Source organism: Cynocephalus volans, chromosome 3, assembly GCF_027409185.1.
Source record: "Cynocephalus volans isolate mCynVol1 chromosome 3, mCynVol1.pri, whole genome shotgun sequence".
NCBI classification, from domain to species: domain Eukaryota; kingdom Metazoa; phylum Chordata; class Mammalia; order Dermoptera; family Cynocephalidae; genus Cynocephalus; species Cynocephalus volans.
In genome coordinates, this window is record NC_084462.1 from 120,926,218 (window position 1) to 120,944,853 (window position 18,636).

Consider the following 18,636-nt stretch of genomic DNA (forward strand, 5'->3'; position numbering starts at 1 on the left):
TTTAAGAAATCACTCCTCATCCCCCCTCCCTATCTCCTGGCAACCCCTAGTCTGCTTTTCATTGAAATAAAATATTTAGGGCATGTAGATAACATTTTTCATGACTCTCCACTTTACTGACTTTTTTTGGTTAATCTACTAACTAGTGGTCCAATTCAACTTGAATAAGTGAGCATCTAAGGTCCTTACAGCTCTGTATTTCGTTTCCTGTTCCCACCTCCCAGACACTGAGTGCTTTGCAGGCGGGGACCATACTTGAACTGCTCATCCATGGGCCTGCAGCACCTGGCACAAAGCCTGTACATAGTGTGCTCCATATATGTGGGATTAACTCAAATTACCAAGAGGTGAAGTGATTTGTTCAAGTAAATATAACTAATAAATGGAGAGTCACAATTTAAGCCTAAGTCTGTCTCACAGCACATTAAGCAGAAAATAGGCCTATTTGGGAGGTGAATTTAGGCAGCAGTCATATTAGAGTTAACACTGAGGAGGGCTTACTATGTGCCTGGAACTATTCTAATGTCTTAACAAGTATTCCATTATTTAACCAACTCAACAGGATTAATATTATAACTAGCGCAGAAATTCTGAGGAGGGAGGCAGAGATGCCTGAATTCAATCCAAGTATTACAAGACACCAGAGGAAGGCTTTGAGTCCAGGAATAGTTTAGTCAGATGACTGGAAAGGACCATCATTTTATCACTTTAGCAACCACTTTTAGGACTGGTTTTAGGAAAGAGGATGTGAGAGAAGTTGTCTGAAATGGAACCCTCTCTAAAGTTTGCCTTTCTACACACACACACACACACACACACACACACACACACACACACACACGTGCGTGCGCAAAGAGACAAACACACCACACACACATGGCTATAATTCTTGTGAAAAATGCCATCTCTGTGAGTACCACTGTGTCCCACAGGTACAACAATATCTACTGTAAACTAGAACTCTACTAGGTCTCACTGTACTTCAGGGCTCCACCATGCCTGTGCCTCTCTGAGAACCACTGCCTCTTGCATAGGCATCAGGCCATCTGCTTCTCTGCTGGGCACTGCCACCAAAACCCCAGAGCACTGATGGGCCAATGCTGCTCAGTGGTTTGTGGCACAGTGGAGGAGAATGCCTCTTTCACTTATTCTCTGCATTGATGTTGCCAAATCAGTACTGGCTGGCTTTCAAAGGTCTTAAGAGTCTTGGGTGAAGATGGGTCTTCTGGTTTTTATGCACAGTCTTCTCTTTCTCCCAGGACCCAGAACTGAGTCCATGGAAATCTGGGCCTGGGGCAAATACAACCAATCCTGAGGTACTTGGAGTAACTACTCTGCTCCAACTAGTAAAATTTGATAACTGGGCCATGCTCATCTCACTTGATGCCCCTCTCCCTCAGTCCCTTGGGCAAGGTCAGATGATTCTGAATTCTAAAGGTGGACACTTTTAGCCTAGAACTGAAGGCCCATCCCACTTTCAAGACCAAGTATAGGAAGCAGAAGTGAAAGAAAAGCAACTGGAGACCCTGTAAAAGATGGAGCTCAGTGTTTTGTGATAAAGACTTAGCACTAAGTTATATTTTTAGTTTTTCTGGAAGAGTTGTGTGTTTTATTCAGAACTTTGAGAAGTTGTGTGAAAGGAAATAAAGAAGGTATGAGAAATGCAATTTTAAAATCTAAAGGCTTTATTTCTATCCTTATCCTATCATTACAGGAATTATATTAGTGGAATTATGCTCACCATACTGCTTTAAAGCCTTGGTTAAAATACATTTGTGTGGTAACAGCTCCATGCAGACCACCTTTGTAACAGGCCCCTTTGGGGTATTCTGACAGGGTGAGATGAACTTTGCTCCCTCATGGAGCTCATAGCATGGGTAGAGACACAGAGCAATGCAAGCAGTCCAAATCTCTGGAGGGTAGAGTCAGGGGTGATTGTTATGTTCTTTTTTTGCTTATCTGTATTCTCTAGTTTTCTATAACACACATATATCGGTTGTGCAGTGAAAAATGAAGCAAAGTAAGGAAGGATAAATACTCTTCAGTTGGAGTTGGCACCCAGAGTCCCGGGTCTCAGCCCTCCTGCAGCCTCCACCCAAGCTGGCCCAGGAGCTCCTCCCCTCTCCTTGAGCATAGGACACATGTGCTAAGAAGGACCAAGAGGACACTGGTCCCACCTCTTCTCTTGCTCTCTCTGTTTTATCACTGAACAAATGGCTACACTCAACTCCTCAAAGCCTTTTCTATGAACTGAAAACTCCAAGCTGTTATGTTAAAAATAATAATATGTCTGAGAAGACTTTGCTAATGTATTTATAAAATAAATAGGTTGGATGTTGAATGAGTGTTGGCCCAAAAATAAAAGTAAAGGACTTCAAACAAAATGTTTCTCAGTGTTTCTCTCTGCTACCAGTTTTTCAATGTGATCCTAAATAAATAAAATATTCTACTTTAAACATCTCATTTTTAGACACAAAATCTTTTAGTAAACTGTTTTCTAAAAGTATGTGGAATTGGGTTTGTTTAAGGTGTCTCTTTTTCTTATCTCAACTCATATAAGAACAATATTCTTATATATATAGTTCTGCAAACTGAGTAGGTAGTAAAAAATTTAGAGTCTGAATCACGATCTCTCTCTAATAACTGACTTCCTGTAATGTTTATGTCTTGGCCATCTCCTGATCATCACCACCACCACCACTACAAACATCTGGATCGGACTTGAGGTTTACCTTTCTCTACAGTATCTCTCTTCACAGGTGCCCTGATGCCCCATTTCATTGAGGAGGAAACTGAGGGTCACGGAGGCTAAACGATTTGCCTAGGATCTCACAGCTAGTTGAGATACAGAGCCAGGACTTAATCTCAAGCCTGCCAACTCTATTTATTTTATTCTTTATTCTACCATACTGCTGTTCCATTTATTCAGCTGATAAATTTTAGTAATGGCAGCATTCGTCTTGACTTAGATAATCTTAAATTAAACCTTTGAGTAGGTACCTTTACCACACCTCCAAAAGACCAACCCAGGGGTAAAAACTTAGTCTGAAAGGAGCCTTCTAATCTCATTTCATGTCTGTTTGCCCTTTAAAATCTAGGCACCAAACCTTAAGAATATGCTTTTGAAAAATCAAAATTGGCATTTAAGTTAAGGCGGGGAAAAAGAGAGAGAATGGAGGTCTTCGAATTTTCTCTGCATTACAATTACTGGCAAGGCAACTAAAGTCTCTTGCCAATCACTAATGTTTAAAAAAATCTTTGAAAATATGCAGCATGAACAAAGTGCTCTATTAGGATAAAGCAAGCCTAAGCAATAGGGAGCAAGGCAGTCTCCAATAAGAGATCCAAACCCGTGAGGCAACCTGTCTCAGAGAGTGAGCACATAGAGCCAGAGCACATATCTGCATGACTGACAGACCCCAAGTTCAGCCACGGAAGCAGGGAAAGGAGAAATACGGGTTCTTTGCAGCACCCCTGGGGTGGGGTTGCCAGACTGAGAAAAAAAATAAATACAAGATGACAATTACATTTGAATTTCTGATAAATGACCAATTCTTTTAGTACAGTATGTTGCATACAATATTTGGGACATATTTATACTACAAATTATTCATTATTTTTCTGAAATTAAATGTTACTGGGCAGCCTGCAGTTTACCTGGCCAACCTACCCTAAGGGCTGAGAGAATCCTTGTCAGGTGACATCATGATAAGCCAAGAACTAGAATGAACTAATATGAGCAAGTCTGAATTAAGTCCATGATTGTACACATACATCTCTTTCATGTGTTTCATCATCAGCTTGGGCCTTTTGTCTTTGATTGAAAGTCTCTATAAACTGTGCCTGAATACCATGGTGTTAATCACAAGCTTCCTGAAGTATTTTCATATTGTGTGTAATAAATGCCCATATACTTAGGATTTAAAGTAAGAACTACTCACCACAATATTTAGTTAAAATTACAAAGGGAGTACAAATTAAGCCATCATTTGTTAAGGTGTATATTGTAAGTCTTACTTAATTTCCCTGTGTTCTTATATGTGTGTTTGTAAAACTGTTGTGTTAGACTTTCACTGATAAAGTATTTCAATTAGCTGCTAAAAGAAATATACTTCAGGAGTTACCACTGATGTACATTTGAGTTAAATACCTATAATCAGGGTTGTTTCTCACCTGAGTCCCTCTTACTGATGTTGTGTAACAAGTGGTCCTGATTGCTGGCAATAACTCTCCTAACATGTTCACATTTGTGTGGCAATCACATAAAAATAAAATGACTCACTAGTACCTCAAAAAAGAAACTGATACTAGGTGTAGGCTAGATAAGTTATACGGTCACTTTATCATATCTCAAAGTCTCATTCCTAAATCATCAGGATTTTTCAGACCCTTATCCACAGGAGTGATTTGAGACCATCTGAGAGACTAAGTGACATTTGCAGGGTCTGGGGGAAGGGGTAGGGGAGCAATGGAAGAAACTGATGAATGGAAGGTGAGGAGTCACCCACCTTCACACTCACCTACCTCCATGCTTCCATCCACCTGCCACTAGCTTCCTGAGTAACCAGGGCTTTTTACCTGAGCATAGTTGTATGGACAAAAATGACTAAAATGAGCTGAAGAGGCAGGGCAGCGGTACTAGTGGTAGTAAGGAGATTTGGCACAGAGATGTACAGGGAAGCAAAGTCCCTGCATCCACCAGTTTCCTTTTATGTCCTTGTGTGACTTGTCTGATGATCATATCACTCTTCAATAATCTTCTAACACTGTCATTTATTATCATGAAATCATTAACATGTTTTTCCTCACAAATTATTTATTTTCTACTATCTTCTGTCAAAACATCCTAAGTTCAGTTCATGGAAGTAACCAGAGAATTCTCAAGATCTAATTCTATCCCACTACCTTTCCCCAAATCACGTTAATATGACGTTCTGGGAAAATTATGGAGTATATCCTTGTTAAAGAAAAGTAGCACTTCTGTGGCAAGTCACCTAATTTTTCTTATTCATAATTCAGCATAAGACCTCTATTTAAAACTTAAAGAAGAAAATTTTCACATTGCTCAGCTCCATGACTTAAGCAGGTCAATTCAAGGTAGGGCAAATCATGCTTTTCCTACCAGGTCATCGTGGGAAACCTGAGATGGCCACTCTGAACAGCCTTGTCTATAGGAAGTTTGAAAAAAAAAATCTACTCCTAAAATTGTTCCCATGTCTTACATGTGTCCTGCTTACAAGAAATTCCATTCTAAGAACTTGTTAGAGAACAGTATCCTTCCTCCTGTCTATGCTCAAAATCATTTTCATGAGATAGTGGGCCTATGAACGTGCTAAGAAAAATCCAGTGTTCTCTCAGATTTCTTTCTCCTGTTCAGAGCCTTCTTGTCCAGTCCTGTGTAATGTTCTTTATCCCATATAAATGTAGCCAAGCACTTCTATATATCTTGGAAAATGCAGAGTTTGGGAAGGGGGAATTTTATTCCATAATTTAGATTTATTTAATATAATGTTTTTGAATAGGTAATACATTCACGTTTCTAAACTTAAGATGACATATAATGCATACACTGAAAAGCTACACTTCACTCCCTCTTTCCATCCACCTCACTAATCCCTAAAGAACCTATAGGTTAACACTTTGCCCTGGCTTCTTTTGGGTGCCTTCTAATGTTTTTACATATATATAAACAGACATTAATACATATTCTTATTTCCTAGATTTCTTATACAGGCAATATACCCTATACATTTTCTGTAGTTTGCTTTTTTCATATAACCTGGAAATCACTCCATATCAGTACATAGAGAGAATTTATTAAACAATATAGAGTGTCCTTGCCCACAGACAATCAGGATGTTTCTTAGCACTTACCATTACATACAATGCTGCAGTGAACAACTTAGGTCTCTAAGTCCTTTTGTACATGCACAGGTATATCTGTAGGATACATTTCCAGAACTGGGATGCTGTGGATTGAACGTCCGCCCCCCACCAAACTCATTGAAGCTTGAATTGTGCCCCCTAAAATTCCAGGTATTAGAAACTCGGCCCCCATTGTGACAGTGTTAAGAGGGTGGGAAATTTTATTATGGTAATTGAAAGATGGGGCCTTGAAAAGGTGATTAGATTGTGAAGACCATGCCATGGTGCATGGATGGATGTATTTGATGGTGTAATTGGGGGTCATGTGCATGGTTCTGAGGGCTTTAAAAGGGCTTTAAAAGCATGTGAGAGTCTCTTTCTCTCCACCCCACCATTTTCTGCCATTTGAGACCCCTGCGTCACTGTCGCCACCATCAAGATCCTCACCAGATGTGTTCCCTGGACTTTGGACTTCCCATTCTAAAACTATACACAATAAATTTTGTTTTCTTATAAGTCATCCAGTTCCACGTATTTTGTTATAAGCAACAGAAACAGACTAATACATGGGGCTTCCAAGAATTTTGATTAGATACCTCTGTTTTAACACTTATCAAACGGTGGCCTTATTTTAATTAGTGCTGTCTGGCCATCTCCTCACTATTTTATGAGCTTCTGGAAGGCACAAACTATGTTTTCATTCATCTTTGCTCATCTACAGCACCTACCATAGTACTTAGCATGCTAATGCTGAATACAACTTAAACTTCCTAGTATACTATAACCTTGAAAATGTTAAAGTAACCCCTCAATTTAAAGGCTGAGGTCTTGGTGTAAATTAAGAGGCACTTCCGAGTTTCTATTTCAGGATGAAAAGGGGACTCATAAAGATAAAAATATTGAATAAGGAGTGGAAGTTTCAAGAATGAGGCTGTCTCTTCAAATCCAGGGGCTGGGTCAATGTCGGGCAAATTTTCTGGGTTAATCACACACAGAAGCTGAAAAGTAAAATAGAGAGGAAGCCTAGAAAACTCCTGCCTGATGAAGTGACTGAGAATAGCACTTTCCTAGCCAGGCCAAGATAGGGAGAAAAAGTAAATACATGCCTGGATCAGAATTTGTGCAGAGATGGAGATTATGCAACAGAAAGAGACTGAGAGAGAGACAGAGAGAGAGAGATGGACAGAGAGAGAGAGAGAGAGAGAGAGAGAGAGAGAGAGAGAGAGAGAGAGAGAGAGAGAGAGAGGAGAAAGACAGAGAGAGGAATAATGCAACATAGTTTTAATTCAGCTTCTTCTCCAGTCCAGCCTGTGTGAATGGCTCCTGGTTTTTCTCTGCAATGCCCACACTTGTCAGAAATGCTACTGGCAAGGGTCCTTGGTGAAAACTCGGACCCAGTCCTAAAATGATGGTAGCTGCTCTTCTCCAGCTGTTTCCCTCCCCAACCGAGTGCAGCACCCCCCCAGCCACTGCTGCTATCTGGGCACATAGGACACAGGAGTATTCCCTCTCCCCACTGGGTCACCACTAACCCTCCCAGCTGCCACTGAACCATGTTTAGCCCAGTTTGAAGAGATGGAATAGCAGGCAGAAATGTCACATGCGGAACTTATTTCAGCCCTTGTCAAAATCCCTGACTCTCAAAAACTGTCAGTGAAAGGTAAATTGGTACAACTTCTTATTTCAATTATGTAGCAATATCATCTAAAAATTGTAAATTTGTATTTATCTGGCAATTCCACTTCAAAAAATCAATTCTGCAAGTACACTTATAAAAAATACACAAAAAATATGCATATGTTTGCCAGACTATTATTTGGAACAGCAAAGAAAATAAATAAAAATAACCTAAGTATTCATTAATATGGTAATGGGTATATCCATAACAACATATTATGTAATATCCTTTGCAATTACTAGAAGAATGAGGTAAACCCTTGTGTAGGGTATGGAGTCAAAATACACTGATAAGTGAATAAAAGCAAGTTTAAAATAGTAAATATATTGCATGATTTTATTTGTGATTTAAAAGAAGATAGACTTGCATATGAATAAAAAATGTCTGTTAAAATAAGTGAGAGACTATTGTTAATAGCCACCACTGAGGAAGAGATTGAGGGGACTAGATGAAAAGAAAGTTTTGTGGGTTTTTTTGTCCACTTTATATCCTTTTTGTATTGCTTTTATATTTAAAAAGTTCACTTGCAAGAGAGTAGAGTAGTAGTTACCAGAGGCTGGGGAGCAGGGGAGGTTGGGGAGAGACTGGTCAATGGGTACAAAGTTACAGTCAGATAGGAGGAATGAGTTCCATTCCACAGTGGAGTGACTATAGTTAACAATATTCTATTGTATATTTCAACATATCTAGAAGAGAAGGTTTTGAATGTTCTCACCACAAAGAAATGATAAATGTATTTGATGTAAAATGATAAATGAGGTGATGGATATGCTAAATACCCTGATTTGACTTTTACACGATATATACATGTGTGAAACATGATACTGTATCCCAAAATATATACAATTATTATGTGTAAATTTAAAACAAAATTTTTAAAAAAGAACAGAAAAAATAAGTTCACTCATAGCCAGTCTATTTTTTCTTAGGTTCCTGTGGTGCATAGATTATACAGGGTTTAGTAATCATTTTTTTGACTCAGAATAAACATCACTTAAAATATTCTTAAAAGGGGTTCTTTATGGCTGTGTAAACAGCTATGGTTGACCTTAATTGAGGTTCATAGAACCAGCTTCAGCTTGTTGGGCACATACTCAAAACCCAGCGCCTATACAGAAAGCTTAGTAAAATTTCATGGGATTACAAAAATCAATGTGTTGAGCCTTCAGACTGTTGATGAGATTGGCAGTACTTTTAGCATCCCCTTTGACCATGCAAAAACTTCCACTTGTCACTTACCTGGACACATCTTTCAAAGAATGCTTTTTAATTCTTATACTGTGTTTCCTGCATGATCTCCCATGCAATCAACTTAAAAATCATGAAAAAATGTTATCATATTTTACAAGGTGAGGGAGAAGTGAAGAAAACATGATCCTGTATTATGCAAGTGTCCTGCTGCTGAAGAAGAGACTGCTCAGGGTAGACTCACACAAAGTAATAGATTCTGATATTAGGTTTTCGAATCCTGATAATTGAAGCCATTCAGTCAGTCTCCATGCCTGATCCTGAAGAAAGAACCTGAGACCAGAAGTGAGAAAATGAGAAAATGTAAAGGCAAGGAAAAAACACTTGCTAGATACAGTTGTCAACAGACTCAACATACATTCTCTTGAGACAAGGCTTTGAGAAGTTCAAATACAGCAGAATATCATTTGAAGCATCAATTCCCAGGTCACCTACCTTTTCTAAGATTTCCTGATGCTAAGATGACAAGGTCTTTGTCAAAGTTTTTTAGTGTCAATAAGTTTTAGTATTTTGCAAGAAAAAATGTTGTAGCATGTACAACATTTATTCAATTTCCTTGTGTTTTTGCTCTTCCCTCTGGAATAGTATTTTGTGTTTGCAAATGTAGAGAAACCTAAATTTTCTTGACCAGTCTATATTATTCTATATTATAAGCTAATAGGAATATCAAGCAAGCAGACAATTATCTGTAATTATAACTAGGTCTAGTTCATAAAAGTGATCTGAGCCTGAAATTCATCGACATTAAGAAATTTTCAGAACCAAAGCATATTTTTGAGGTTAGCCCCAAAACATTTGAGAGCTTCCACTTTACAGCTAAATGTTACAGCACAATAATCATTGGAATAAGGCAAAGGGGGATTAAAAGATCAGCAAATGAGGAAGAAACGATAGAAATTAAGGGAAAAATTAAAACGCAGTGATATAGCAATGAAATCTTCTATAATTATAAAAACATCTTGTAAGAAAAATTGCTCCTTCAAAATGAATAGGTTCTAAGCATGCTTGGTAATTCAATTTCAAATATATGTATTGGTGTAATTTTGAATTTTAAGGCTCTATCCCCACTATTTAGATCTCAGTTTCCAGAAATAAATTATTTTGATAACTAATGTGAAGTCCAAAAGCACATTGGCCCCAGTTACTGGAATGATATGGGTGAAAGTATATACTTTTACTCAATTCCCCAAATAACTTGCACATGAATATACCAAACCAAAGTCCACAGGGTTGGGATATCTGTTCAAATTCATTTTAGTGCAGTCTGTTTTCTCCTTTAAACCACTAATCAGCTTTATTATGTTCACTTTTCTACGATACAAGTCTATTTGCCCCAATGTCTTAGCATCATGGTATCCTCTCATCAGAATATTGGTTAGGTTCCCTAGTGTGAATCACTTATCCAGTTGCTCGCCTGATTATTCACATGTTTTTGAGATTTGTGAAATGTGGCAGATAAACAGGTTTATGCTGTGCTGTGTGTAGCTTGGAGGGCAGCCAGTGTCTATCTGCCTATGAGGTATATTTACTCTCCTTCCTTAAATCTCTCTCCCATACAGAGAAGCTGTATTTTAAGACTAAAATTAGTGTAGAATGCAATCCAGTAATGTCCCTGCAGAAAACAGCAGGTGCTCATCCACTCATTTGCAGTGATTCTTGCAGTGAAGAAAGTGAATCTATGATTCGCCCAACAGACAAAGAAACGTCACAGCAAACATTTGGAAAAATCAAATGCAGAAAAGGATCATTGTCATCTAAAAGTGTGCTCAGATTTTAGAAAGCAAAACCTCCTATAAAGAAAATCAACGATGTTGTTGAAATGTTCTGGTTGTACCTGCAGTAAGCAATGGCGTGTTCCCTCTCTCCCTGCTTCCTCTGTTTTTATTGCTTTTGTGTTGTACTTCTAAAATAAATATCAATAAATCATTGCAGTTAGATACTCTAATATAGACAGAAATGCACTTGACTCCCTACAGTCATTACAATTGGAGGGGACTCTGATTAGGATGCTTTACTTAATTAAGTGATATCGTCTAAAGAGAGTTCTTCCTTCCATTTTCTGTTTAACAGTTTTATAAAACACCAGCAGTGGAAATGCATTCTGTTGTTTGCTTTCCTTATTATAAATGGTTTCTTCTCATTCATATTTTACAGAAGAAGATGTTGTGTCAATGAAATGGCTAATAAGCCAGAGACTGTGGTTCAGCTACACACACAGTCTTATTCATGTCAGCCCAAGCTAGACAGACTGAAAACATTTTCTCCCCCAGTCCCAGAAATGTATTTTTTTAATTTGTTTTTATCACATCTGTAACCTAATTAAGACGATTCAAAAGAAAATTTTCCTGACAAATTCACACTTTATCTAGTTTATATATAGTTTAGCAGAGACCTTAAAAATAGGATTCTTTGAGAAAATAGAAAAAATAGGCAAAGAATAAGCAATCCTTATGCATTAGATGTTACTCGTTAAGCACTTTGATTTTACTGAAAGAAGTCATTAAACTTGGATTGCCAATACAAATATGATTATATATGTTTTCTAAATAAAATGTTATTATGTTGCAACTGAACTCATCCATTTATTGTTTGTTTACCTAATGCTCAAACGCATGTTTTATTCATAGATATCTGGGAGAAAAAAATTTTCCTTGATAATCACACCAAGCATATTTAACAAAAGCAATTCTCCTTTTATTAGTGAACAAGTTTAAGCAGAATGATTTCATTTTTTTCCCATTTAGTTAATTCAGGCTTGCAGGATCCTTAGCTTACAGCTTTTGTTTCTCCCCCTGCTGCCTTTTATGCTTTTAATGTATGCATGCCTATCCACTGATGGGAAAATATCATTTCCTCAAACTCTTCCTTTTTCCTTCTTGACTATTCTCTCGGTTGCTTTCTAGTTTTGGTTAGTTTTCACCAGTTAGTGCTGCCAAATCACTTTATATATAAGATAGACAAATTGAAGCAAGTAAATAGTTCATTATCAATCGAAGATTTTGAACTCTTTCATTAGAGTGAATTTTAATTCTAAATGTATTTACTCATTACCTTAAAAATGAATAATATATTTCTAAAGAAATTAAAAGTTGAATAGGATAGAAAGTAGTCAAGAAAGTGAAGATCTAATAATATCTATAAAATTCTTTTCATTACCAAATAAAGCATTTTAACAAAATGTTTGGAACATAAGCAAATTAACAATGGCCCTATATAGAATTTAGCAGCTTTATTTCTATCTATTAAAAAGCAATATTAAATGTAAATTAATAATCTCAAATTAATTCAACTAGTTTACAGTAATAGATTACTTTTACCTTAACACAATATGCAGCTAAAAGCATTTAATAATCTGTAAAATTTAAATGTATATGTCTCAAGATATGAAAATAAAATTAATGAATCGTATACAAGAGGTTTTTAACTAATTGCTAAAATATTAAAAGAACATTTTATAACATAGCTAAGAACCTGAATTGTTTTAATTCTCAATCTATACAGTTTTGATCACTTACCAAACAAAATAATAATAGTAATAATAATAATAATAATAATAATAATAATAATAATAATAATAATAATACATGATTGCTAAATGAGTTAATGTTGTTTGATTCTAAGGCTTTGTTTTGTTTTGTTTAACTACATACCGTCCTGCATGGACCACTACCTGGAAACATTCTGAAGTTACATAATATTTCTTAACTCCCAAGTTAAGAACACCACAGAAAAACGGTAAAACAATGTGTCCCCTGAACATGTTACCCAAAGTGAATTCCAAAAGCTGCTTGTAATTGCTTTTATTAGTTCTCAAAAAATGCGTCTTATTAAAGACTAGCCTTACATTAGTTCTAAATGAGTTCATTAAATTTTAGTTTTTTTCTAATTTTGTAATCTAGATAATTTTTACAACCAAAAACTTAGTTAGCATTCTCACTCTTAAGCAAACTTTTTTTATAGATTTTCTTTAAGCTCTTCATTTTAAATCGTGCCTTTGTCCTGAAATTAAACATATGACATTCCTATCCCCAAAGAAAATTTTTGAGGAATTGAATAACAGCAAGTAAATCTGATAGAGATTTTATTCCATTCCCCCCTAATTGTTTGCTTCTTTAAAAATAAAGCAATTTTAAAAAATAAAGAATGGGGCATTTTTTTTCTTAGGACTTTAAGATGAATAAGAATTGCATCTAATGAAGTACCACTGACGTTAGAGTAGCTGCTGAATCATTCTCTGGCAGAAGAATGTGAGTCCTATTTTGCCTGAATCAATTATTTTTATCAAATGACTTTTCTACCTAAATTGTTTGCTTTAAGAAATACTGATTTTAGAGATCAGCAGAGTTATTGTAATACACATTTTTAGATCATTATTTTTCCAATTCCTATAAATTAAACTAGATGCAACAGAGCCAATTTCAGGCTATTTATTGAAACTGCTTTTCACTAGAGCAGTTAACATTGAAGCCAATGTTCCAACCCTAACAGGCAAATATAAAAATATATAAAATTTTTAAAATTTAAACACAAATATCACTATACCTTTAACAGGCTCTTTAGTGAGAAAAAAATTTACATCCTAACATAACCTTTTTATTTTTTTTTGTATTTGTGAGTGTTCTAAATAAAGTATTTGCCATCAGAGCTATTTATTTCTGTAAAGTGGTAGAAAGAGTAAATTTTCTAAAGAGAACCTAGCTAAGAGACACCCTCCTACCCTCCTGTAATGAAGCAGATCAAATTTGTGCAAAGAAGGGGACAAAGAAAAAAGTTTAGTGCTAGAAAGAAGACAATTCCTTGAAACTATTCTTTTTTTCTTTCTACAGAAACATAATGGTTGTTCAAGAAAGAAAATATTTAGCAATAAGCTTTTGTTTTGGGTTGAGCAGGGGGAGGGAAAAAAAACATCTCGTGTGAGGTGGGAGGAAAAAACATACAGACCAAAACAAAATAAACAAATGAAAAACAAAAGTCAAAACTGGACTCTGTTTTCTTCTAAAGCAGATTCTGCAGAATAAATCACTCCCATCAGCTGTACTTTATAAATACAGAAGAATGGGTCATCGGCTCATTTGGAATACAGTTCTTTTATTAATAACACCAGTTTCACAGCTAGTTATCCTCTGAAAAGGATACGTGCTAGACCTTCACAAATTAGCTTTTAGGAGGAAGCAAAACTTGACAATGAACTATTGTCAAGATGTATATATTGCTGATTCTAATTAAACATATTTTCAACAAACTATCTTATGAATCTGTTTTGAAGCACCTCAGTGGTCCCGAGACAGCTCTACCTTTAATGTGAGAAGACAAGGTAACAAAGAATCAGTCAAAAAAAAAAAATGTAGTATGCAGGGAAGAAAAAAAGAGAAAACAAACGTTGTTTATAATGAACAAACTATGAACTTCATGTAAATATGAAGAACACAATATTTTTTCCTAGTAGAACAATCCCTGAATATAAGAAAAGCAAATAAAAGCAAAACTTTTCTGGGTAGAAACAGGCATTGAATGAACTGTAGAAATAGAATAGTGTTCAGTATTGCATGTTCTTTTAAGACGTGTATGATGTAGAAGTTAATGTAGTTAACTAAGTTCAGTCCTCTGTTAATATGAAAATAGCTATAATGTAATACTTTATTATTTGTAATACACTAATTAATCATTCATAATATAATGGTTCAACAGCTCAGGAAAAGCTCAGTTATCTTTCACAAGTACAGTAGCCATATATAAAGCACATAACTCAAATTCATGCCCTAAATTTTATTTTTAAAAATCAACATTTTTTTCATGTTCAAATACATATAAAATTAAAGCAAAAAAATGTCATTAAGATTATCTGCCTAAAATGAAAATAGAACAACATTTGAGGATTTTTCAAGTTTTTATTTTTATAAGAGTGACAAAAATAATTATTGGAAAGAGCAGTTAAAAATACATCACATATTTTAATGACTCAAATATTTATTTCCAGTCCTTTTTGCATTAAGACTGTGGGAAATTTGTATTATGAAGATCAGATGGTGCACTGATGTGAGAAATGTTGCAAAGCATCCCGTTGATTGGTTCTAATTAACTGCAATGCTCTTGTGTTCTCAGTTTTAGCCAGCACACACTATACAATGCCTTTTATTTTGCTTTGAATAGATTTTTACTTAAAAACAGCTGATCTCAATATCCACAGCATTTGGGGGGTTTTATTTCTTAAAAATTTCCTGCAATGTTTACTTTCAATTTTAAAAGATAAATTTGAAAATATTTCTAAACCATGAAGTATAATCAGTGAAATTAACAGTACTCAGGTGGTCTTTTGCATGTATTCTGCATGTTCTATAGTACATGACTACATTCTCAAACCACATTTCAATTCTTCTTTAAAAGTTGTACATCTCAGCCATGGTTTAAGCAGGAAATTCTGAAAAGCATTTTAGGGCACACTGCTAATTATATATATATATATATATATATATATATATATATATATATATATATATATATATAAAGAGATAGATAGATAGATAGATAGATAGATAGATAGATAGATAGATAGATAGATAGATAGACAGACAGACAGACAGGCAGGCAGATATTTGTAATCAGACTGCTAAATAGGACAGAGCTAAAACATGGGATCACGAGCAAGTTATGGGAAGGATTCCTGAATTAAAAGTATTAAATAAAATTCTTTGCACTCACCTTTCTCTGATGATTTAAGCTCAAGCAGCCCTGACAGAGAGAAGTCATGAATTTTCATCAACTTCACACATGTCATACATTTAAAGACATTTTGATTTGTCCTGGGACCCCTGCATGTCTCTGAAGCACAATAACAGTGCTGTGATGTTTTGTAGGTACAAAATCCTATGAACTCCCAGAGCTCTACAAGACATATTACCAATGTAAACAGGCCCTTAAGTGAAGGGGGTAAAAAAAAAAAAAAAAAAGCATTAAATAACAGGAAGTTTCCAAAGAAATGTGGAATTTAAAATAAGGAGGCTATTATTAGAAGGAGCACACTTTCTGTAATTTCAGGGGCCACAATTCTATCCACACACTATCTTTCTGAGAACATGCAATTATTTGACCTGAGACACAGAATCATTTTGAACAGGAAAATCCATAACCTAAAAATTAGAGCTAAATTATTCATTTAGCCTAGTAGACATTGAATGATTAAATAGTCCTCTCTTTGTTCATATGTGGATAAAATGTGACTCATGTGAGCAGAAAATCCACTGTTTCAAAATGGCTACCAACATTCTTACTCCTTCCAGGAGGAAGGCTAAGCGTCTTAAGTGTGCTGCAACCAAAACAGAATTTTACCCTGAATAACACATCTGGGGGTTACCTTCCAAATAATTTTGTCCCTCTTAAAATTGTAAAAAATTATTAAGATGGGGTAAGAAACAAACATTAGAAGAGATTAATGTGTGCAAAGTTGCAAACCATAAGATGATATAAATGAAGTGGTATTACAAATAATTTACACTGTGCTCCTCATTTTACAACTGAGGAAACTGAGGCCCAAGGAGGTAGAATGACTTTCCCAAGGTGTTACAAAGACTAAGGAAGTAAAGCTAAACGAAAGGAAAGTCTCTTGACTCCCAGTAGAACTCTTTCTACATCAGTATGCAGTCTTTCAATACAGTATCAAAAATGTCAGCTCAGGTGGGTGTCAGTTATACAATTAAGTAAAACAATGTACGTATGTAAAAGGTATGTGCAGGTCATACCAAATTAATTGGTCATCTTTACCCATTTTCTTTAAAATGATGCTTCTTTGGAAAATATCTCTGTGCCTTCATTCTTGCCAAGCTTTGAGGATTTTTATCTATTTAGTGAAAGGTGGTTCTCTTTAGCACCCTTAACACCAAGCAGGCAGGTGAAAACAACCACCATATAGTCTCTCTCACTATCACCAGTTTGTCCGCACATCCCATCCATTCTCCACTCTGCTAACTGCATGGCCATTCTAAAATGCACATCTGAATATGTTTGAATTTTTTGAATGGTTTTCCATCTACTACCATAAGATAAAATCTACACTACTTAGTCTGGCATTCGAGGGTCTTCAAAATGTTTAGCTTGTGCCACCCCTTCAGTTTTACTTCCAAAATACTCCTCACACTTTATGCTTTGACAATGCAAACTAGATATGATTCCCAGAACATGATATGCTTTCTCATGGCCTCTGGGCCTTCGTGCATGCTGTTTTCTCCACCTACAATGCCTGATAAAACCCTGTTCCTCCTTCAAGAGTGAGCTCAAGCATCACCTCTTCTCCTGCTGCCTAAAATAGCTACTTCTTCCCCTGGGATCCCACTGCATCTTTGCACAGACCTCACATTACTCCACTCATTGCACTGAATTGTCTATTTACATGCCTCTCTCCCCACACATTGTTTGTGAGGTCAAAGACGTATCTTTCTCTCTACGCCCAGTACTTTGCCTGGTGTAAGCACTCAGCGAATGTTTACTTACTGAATAAATGAATCAATAAATAGACCACCATATTTTTTTCTTATCACAGAATCTTTAAGCTTCTGGATGATATCCCTTAGGTCTTCTGTATAATGTCTAAACTGTATGCACACTGAGAACAGAATATTTGTACCAACCTCTGTTTTTGGTTTCTATCAATCATTTTCTCTAAGTACAATTTTTTAATCACTCTCACACTACAGTGAATTGACTTTGGCATCAGGTTGGTAGTGAAATTTCAAGTACTATTTTCATGGGAATAAAGAGAATTCTTGGGTAAACAGTCAGCCATCATTGTTCTAGGCATTGGTAAAGAGCATTGCCTTTTACAGCTCCATTTTTTATTAGGAACACAAGTTGAATGATTACCTGCAACCCATTAAGACTATAAATGTATATTCGGATATAAACAGGAAGTGGTATCAATATCTTCACACCAAGCAAGGGCTCTAAAAAAGAATTTTTAGTTTTAAACTAATAGAATTTAGATTTATGATTTAGCTTATTTGGGGTTCCATTGATTTTTGACTTGATCCAGCCTTCTCCACCTCACTGAGCAAACACTGCCTAGACGCAAACGTCTTCTAAAACAGTCTGCTCAGCTGAAATCAGTAACAACCTTGGTATGTAAGCACACATTTTCCATTTGAAATGATGTCCTCATATTCATTGATAAAAGTATTCACATTCAAAAATGGAAAGAATTTGCCAGTATATTCTTCCCTTAACTTATAAATAATAATGAGCCAGACCTCCAAATCAATGAAGAGATGCTCCAGTAGCCGTTTAGGCTAATATGAGACACAGGGCATCCCAACCCTGAAGTCACTTCCAATGTTCTGATTCCCCTCTGACTCCACTCCATTGGCTCCATTGTGTCCTAAGGCTGCAGCCCCTGCTCCAGTGTGAGGTGTGCTCACTAAGGGATAGAAGTTAGGAGCAACGGGCTGGCTGGTTAGCTCAGTTAGGTGGACAGTGGTGTTGATAATACCAAGGTCTGAGATTCAATCCCTGTACTGGGCAGTCACCAAACAAACAAGAACAAGAACAACAATAACAACAACTTAGGAGCACAGTATTAGGAGACATTGCTCCTGTGTAGTGGATTCCTCTTGGTCATTGGACCACCTTCCACAGAGCAGACCTATGTGGCATTATCATTAACAATCAGCATTAGTTTTTAAATTCTTTTCCAGTAGATGAGGCCACACAGGTCTGTCCCCACCTCTGCCCCCTAAAGAATGATAGGATTTGTGATGTTGTAGTCCCCTCCTCACTTCAGAAGATGATTACTCTTTAGAATTTTAAAGGGCTTGAGTGGTGGGTGTACTGCAGAAACTCTAAGCTCTTAACTCTAAGGA